This window comes from Nanorana parkeri, unplaced genomic scaffold (genome assembly GCF_000935625.1).
Source record: "Nanorana parkeri isolate BGI_ZX_2015 unplaced genomic scaffold, ASM93562v1 scaffold836, whole genome shotgun sequence".
Classification (NCBI taxonomy): domain Eukaryota; kingdom Metazoa; phylum Chordata; class Amphibia; order Anura; family Dicroglossidae; genus Nanorana; species Nanorana parkeri.
This window is the reverse complement of record NW_017307104.1, coordinates 555851-561850: the sequence shown is the minus strand read 5'-3', so window position 1 is coordinate 561850 and position 6000 is coordinate 555851. Positions and strand designations below refer to the sequence as shown.

The window sequence follows — 6000 nt, the reverse complement described above, 5'->3', positions numbered from 1 at the left end:
ACTCCACTTTAAGAATCCCTGCACTATAGAGTTATGTTGTGATGAACTGAAAATGTTTACTGTACATGTTTTGCGTGCTGTGGTAGTCACTTCATGAAGTAATGCATGATAATAAAATGAGACAGCAGTAAGGTTATTTGTTTTTGTATATGTGGTTGTACTTATTTTGCTAGTAGTTGATTTAATAATCATGTTGTCTGTTAGCATTATTATCTTTTAATATGCTTTTGTTTTCCTAAATGAATCTAAAATCAATCCTTTTTTAACTGGTTAATGGAACTCGTGGTTTCGTGGTTTTCTCATAACACATAGCAAGTGCAAGATGTTCTATAAAGAGATGATGTCATCAGCTGATTAATCCTTTGCACTCCCTCCTTCCTTAGTCTAAATCCAGCCATTGCCACCCCCTTCTTCCCATCGTAAATCTGTTCTCATCTAATCTCCTCTGGTCTGCTCTGCTTATGGGCAAGAGACAACTAAATAGATATATAAAGGGTACATTTAAATCATGTGGATAAAAGCAGAAAAAATTGTTTTTTTCCCCTAAAATGTCCAGGCTTGTGCCAGTTATTGGCTGATTTGTTTATGGATAACAATTGTATAGCTATTAAGATATTTGTAACAGAGGAATCTCCTTACGGTATTTTAATGGTTTTTCTACAGTTACCACTGAGCAAACTGCAGATGGTGGAAATCAAATTGAGAAAAACAAGTCTTGACTCATTTAAGGGGTTAACATTCATTCAGTATTGATAACTAATGTAATATTGTGTTTATAATAAAGTGAATTGCAGTTTCTATACTGGAAAGCACTTGATGAAAGTAGACTTTTTGTTTACAAAAGGCATAGAAAGAACGGGTATTGGATAAAGATAGCAACATGATGGACTTCAGTTGCATGTCCAGTATGTTTTAGTAGCTTCTTCACAGATGCAGCTTAAAAATTGCTACAGCCCACAGTATTGACATGTGTACAGGCTCTCTGCTCCTTCTTGTGTGATGCAGTGTATAAAAGGCACATGCAGTGTCTGCTGCCACTTCCTCCAATGCCGCACACGGGCCTCCTGCATTAACCCTTCGCTGCCAACACTTTTAACCTCAGCTGGCCACACCATTTTTTGAAATTTTTCCCATTGTTTTGATTTTCTACCGCGGCGTTGTGCTAGCGTTTGTAAAAGACCCCCCCCCCCAACCATATATTTTCTGAAAGCACAGACCCGGTAGAATAAAAAGATGGTGTGGCCAGCTGAGGTTTTTAGATCCTGTGATAATTGTGCAACTGTTTGTCAAATCGATAGTAAACCAATAATACACAATTGAATGGATAAAAGCACACTAAAATCAGTATCTGTGCACAAAAAAAATCTACTTTTCAGACCAAATCTAAAAGATGAAACTGTATTGATTAATAGCAAATATTTGTAAACTTTAAATTGCACCTTTTTGCGAAACAGTAAAAAGATGAAGTAACACAAAACTGTAAATAAGCGACTTATGTTCAAAATCGTTTGTGCGCTGTGTTAGTGTGTGTGTTGTGATAAAATGATACAGGCGTACATTTACTTGCAACACATCGTATCACAACACATGGCAATGCATCACAACACAATGCACAATTCAATGCGTTCTAACAATGCACTGCAGCGCATGGTATACACCACAATATGGTGCACACTGTTGCGTGTGTGTGGGGTTGTGTTTTATTTTTTATTATTTATTTTATTTTTTACTATTTGGGGGGCTTTGGGGGAAATATTGGGGTCTAATATTGGGGTTTAGACCCCTGACATTTCCCTTTTGAAATAGAAAAAGAAATTGAGGACACAGAGTCCTCAATCTCTTTTCCTGTAGCCTCTGTTCTAAATGAATGGAAAGCACTTAGTACAGAGGCTCCCTATTCATTCAGAAACTGGTGATAGTAAAACTACTATCATACAGTTATGAATGGGTAGTAGCCTCTGTAGTGAGTGCTACTACCCATTCAGAAAATCATGAATGAACAGGAAGTGATGTAAAGCATCAGAGGATCAGTAAATATCATAGATTTTTACCGATCCTCCGCTCGGCCATGCACACAGCCACTGTCATCCTGAAACTGACAGGATGACAGCAGCTGTGCTCTCTCCTCCCCGCTCACTGCTCTCTTCTGCTGCTCGGCCATACTGATCAGCGCCCCCCTCCTCTGCCCCCACGACGGCCATTTCTGCTCGGATCCCCGCTGCCTCAGCACATAGAGGCGGGGGAGAGCAGCAGGGATCCGAGGAGAAGCATTGAGAGGGCAGAAGAGGTTGCAAAGGTTTAAGGCAGGTTTTTAAAAATTGCTGTAAAGTAAGAAATAAAAGTGTTAATTGATAAAAATAAATACACTATTAACAAAATGGAAAGTAAATTAACAGAATAGAAATCCAAAGCAAATCATTCTAGGTGCATTTGCGCACAGTTTTTAAAGGAATACAACAGGTAGGTTGTTCCAAGCATATTTGAGAACTAACCACAGATCTTCTGTGGATGAAGGCCGCCTGAAATCCTTCTGTCTCTTTATGTAATCCCAGACAGACTCGATGTTGAGTTCAGGGCTCTGTGGGGGCACAAACCATCACTCCCAGGACTCCTTGTTCGTCTTTACGCTGAAGATAGTTCTTAATGACATTGGCTGTATGTTTGGGGCCGTTGTCCTACTTTAGAATAAATTTGGGGTCAATAACACTCCTCCCTGATGATATGGCATGATGGATAAGTATCTGCTTGTATTTCTCCAACATTGATCCTGACCAAATCTCCAACTCTATTTGCAGAAATGCAGCCCCAGACTTGCAAGGAACCTCCACCATGCTTCACTGTTGCCTGCAGACACTCATTGTACCACTCTCCAGCCCTTCAGAGAACAAACTGACTCCTGCTACAGTCAAATATTAAAAATGTTGACTAGTCAGTCCAGAGCACCTGCTGCCATTTTTCTGCACCCCAGTTCCTTTGTTTTTGTGCATAATTGAGTTGCTTAGCCTTGTTTACAAGTCAGAGATATGGATTTTTGGCTGCAATTCTTCCACAGAGGCCACTCCTGGCCAGACTTCTCTGGACAGTAGATCGGTGTACCTGAGTCCCACCAGTTCGCGGCTGATGACACTGCTGGACATCTTTCGATGTCGAAGGGAAGTAAGCATGATGTGTCTTTCATCTGCTGCATTAAGTTTCTTTGGCCGACCACTGCGTCTATGGTCCTCAACATTGGCTATTTCTTTGTGCTTCTTCAAAGGAGCTTGAACAGCACATCTTGAAACCCCAGTCTGCTTTGAAATGTTTGCCTGAAAGACCTTGCTGATGCAGTATTACTACCTTGTGTCTTGTTGCTGTGCTCAGTCTTGCCGTGGTGTATGACCTGTGACATGAAACGGTCTTCCACAACCTCACCTTAAGCTGGCCACATACCTTACAACCATCGCAAGACTTTCGTCTTGCGATGGTTGTAAGGTCATTAAAAAAACATACGATCTGCCCATCTTGAACAGGCAGATCGTACTTGCGATAATCGCAAGCCCGCCTCGCTGAGGGGCGGGCTTCCGATGACCACAATGCTGAACGGGCAATGTTCGCTGGCGCACACTGGCCCGTGCGGCAATTATCTTAGGATCATGCCACAAACCAGCCGAAAATCGTACGATTCTCGGCTGGTTTTCGAACATGTTCGTAAGACCAAAGTCGTGCCACCGTACAGTAGAAACGGTCACACGCCTTCTACACACCTTGCGATTATCGTATGATCGCGGGATTTCCCCCGATTATCGTGCAATAATCGCAAGGTCTGTGGGCACCTTTAGTAGCAGAGTTTGGCTGTTGCTCACCCAGTTTTAAGCCCCCTACACAGCTGTTTCTGTTTCAGTTAAGGACATATGAAAAGGATGATCATTAGCACCTGCTTGGTATTATTGGTTATTCATACACCTGACTCTAATTCTACAAAATCCCTGACTTTGTACAACTGTAAGAATTGATGCTGGTTTGAAGACAAGGAGTAGTGACACCAAATATGTTATATTTATTGATTTTAAACAATAAAAATACTGTATACATTTTTGAAAGCAGTCTTAGAGCATTTTTTCACACCTGCCTAAAACTTTTGTACAGTACTTTATTTTAAAGCTGGAGTTCTGCTTTAAAAAACAGGTGAAGCTGTCTGTTAAAGTACAAACAACTTTTATGCTTCCCATGTTTTCATGTGTTTAGATGTCCCTGGGTTTACTTGCATTTACATCTGTGTAAAACCAGTCTAAACGGTCCCAGCATGCAGAAAATTCTTGTCTGTGTAGATGCAGCCAGACTGAATGCACCTAGGTGCTCCTAAACATCTAGGTGTGAATTCAGCCATATCAAAGCAATACATAAGTTCCAAAAACACCTGGGAGCATGTATTTTAATTTGTGTGTGCATGAGACCTAAGTAGGTGCAGTCTACAAAGCCGTGCCTGTGGAGATGTGATTCATCGCTGACCCAAATTGTGCATCAGTGTTGTGGGCTTTAGTACTTTAGTCAGGCTCCATCTCAAAGATTCTAAAATCTCCATGTGAAGCCTTATATCTAAGAGAGATTATTTTTATGTATGAAGGACATAACATTGGCATATTTGAAAAGGGGTACTATATATAAAACTGACATTTATGAAATGAAAATGCTTTATAACCGTAAATATATGTTACTATTCAGTCTTTGCCCAAGGTGTATGGATAGTCCAGTTTAGCAATGGTGACAGTCCTATACGGGTGATCATTTAATCTCACAAAATACTAGGAAAAGTGTGCCTATTCCAGAACATGCAAAGTTAGGGATATTACAAACAATGTTGAAGTGATTTAGTGGGTAAAATGTGCAGGAGAGGAGTACAGAGGGTTTGGCAGGCTGCAGTATATGCAGAAGAGAAGTGAGGCGGGTATGTCAGCGGGCAGTATGTGCAGAAGAGGAGTGAGGAGGGTATGTCAGCAGGCAGCATGTGCAGGAGAGAAGTGATCATGGTATGACCATGAGCAGTATGTGCTGGGAAGTAGTGCAGAGGGTGCGACTGATGGTAGTATGGACAGTGGAGGAGCGAGAAAGGTATGACAGCAGGTAGTATTTGCAGAAGAGAAGTGTGGAGAATATGACAGTGGACAGTGCATGCAAGGGAAGCGTGTGGAGGGTTTGACAGAAGGTAAAATGTACAGGAGAGAAGTGTGGAGGGTATAATAGCAGGCAGCATGCGCAGGATAGGAGTGTGGATGGCATGACATAGGGCTGTATGTGCAGAAGGGAAATAGAGACGGTAGTATGACAGTGGAGGGTATATGCAGGTGACAAGTGCAGAGGGTATGAAAGCAGACAAGGTGTGCAGTGGTGCACAGGGTATGGCAGTGGGCAGTATGTGCAAGAGAGGAGAAAGATTGTGCAGTGTTTGGTGCAGGCTAGAAATAGAAGTAGGTGGCACAACCGTGTACTAACATTAGGAAAGAGTTCAGTATTGGGAGTTTGGGCAGCATCAAGTTTCTCTCCACAGGGGGTGACATAGTTAGGGAGGGATGCAAGTCACTGCCTCAGGACAGGATGTGAATCAGGAGGGGGTAAGGCGGCCGCAGAGGAATCTGCGTGGGCACACAGGGCGTGAGGTGAATAGGGAAGGATATCTATCATATTAGCAGGGGTGGGGCATGAAGTGGCCATGCAGAAATGTGTGTTGGATGATGTGCCAGGTTGGGATGTGGGTACATCAGTGGGGGGCAGGCGTTTGTGGTTGTGTGAGGCCATGGAGGGATATGTGTCGGGAGGGGGCTGTGTAAGGTGGCCAGAGAGGGAAATGTGAGTCAGTAATGGGGTTGGGGGTGTTAAGGGGCTGTGTGCGGTGGCCAGGGAGGGATATGTCGGGAGGGATAAGTTATCCAGGCGGAGGGGTGGAGGTTGAGGTAAAGAAGTGAATTGCAAAGTAGACAGCTCCGGGTGTTTGCAATTTGGTTTCGCCAACGTCGGTTCGATCTG

At 42.8% G+C, this 6000-nt stretch overlaps 1 protein-coding gene across 1 annotated transcript in view; it reads left to right on the top strand.

The window, feature by feature from the left end:
* The window catches only part of PIP5K1C (phosphatidylinositol-4-phosphate 5-kinase type 1 gamma), a 173865-nt gene that overhangs the window by 27038 nt on the left and 140827 nt on the right, over window positions 1-6000 (top strand). The gene's annotated exons all lie outside the window — the stretch shown is intronic.